The sequence below is a fragment of the Plasmodium inui genome (genome assembly GCF_000524495.1).
Source record: "Plasmodium inui San Antonio 1 unplaced genomic scaffold supercont1.1, whole genome shotgun sequence".
In the NCBI taxonomy this organism is placed as follows: domain Eukaryota; phylum Apicomplexa; class Aconoidasida; order Haemosporida; family Plasmodiidae; genus Plasmodium; species Plasmodium inui.
Window position 1 is genome coordinate 504,605 of NW_008481835.1, and position 1,075 is coordinate 505,679.

The window sequence follows — 1,075 nt, forward strand, 5'->3', positions numbered from 1 at the left end:
TTTTTTTCGTTCGCCTACGAAATGTATCATTAGTCAATGTGCCGCCACTTTTACCACCAGAATTGTTCAGCTTATATCATCCCGTATTTCTGGAAGTTTAAAAAGAATGTCAACTGTGGAGGGAACAAAAAACTCCAAAAAATAAAAAAAAAAAAAAAAAAAAAAAAAAAAAAAAAAAAAAAAAAAAAAACACCCGTACGTGTACAAACAGATGGGTGGGCAAGTATTTACCATTTGAAAGTGCTTCACTTCTTAAAAGGCAGATTAATATTCTGCAAAAAACAGAAGCATATTTCGCCATTCTTTTTGCCACTTTGGTGTAATTTGTAGAAAAGGGAAACCAAGAATAGCTACATGTTACTAATCGAGATGACAAAATAAAGCAAGTGTATTATCGTATCTTTTGGCTAATGTGATACGACACTAATTCCGCAGTGCAGCTCATTCAAGGTTGCGTCCAAAAGGGTTAGTATACAGCATTATTGTGTAAACGAATGCGCCAGCTTGTAATGTTCTCATTTGGCGCTTGGATTCCTTTTTCCCCCCCTCAGCTTGATGAACGCCTCACGCTTAAAGAAAACTCATCATTATAATGTGCACATATATATATAGTTACGTACGTATGCGCAGGTGTAACTAGATGGAAGGCCCCAATTGGGCCCCTTTTGTCCACTTGCCGTGCAAGGAACACACAGCTGGTTTTGATGACATATGCACTGTCCAATGTTACGGGTTTATCTGTTCATTTATTTGTTCCTCATTTGTTGATTTATTCGTTCACTCATCTGTTGACTTATTTGTTCATTTTTTTTTTTTTTTCTCCTTTTTTTCGCTTGCCTTTTTTTTCATAGTCATCTGATTTTCACAAAGGAAAGACGTACAATTATGTCTTTCACAAAATGGAGGTGTACTGTTGGACCCTGTTTCCATCCTCTCTGTGTTAAGTTATGGCATGTGTTATGAGGATCCAAATGGGACTCGGCGAATGCGCCTACGTATGTACAGGCGTATGTATGCGCTGATGAATATATTACAGCATTGCCATTCCCTGACAAGGGAATAAACACCCAAAAAA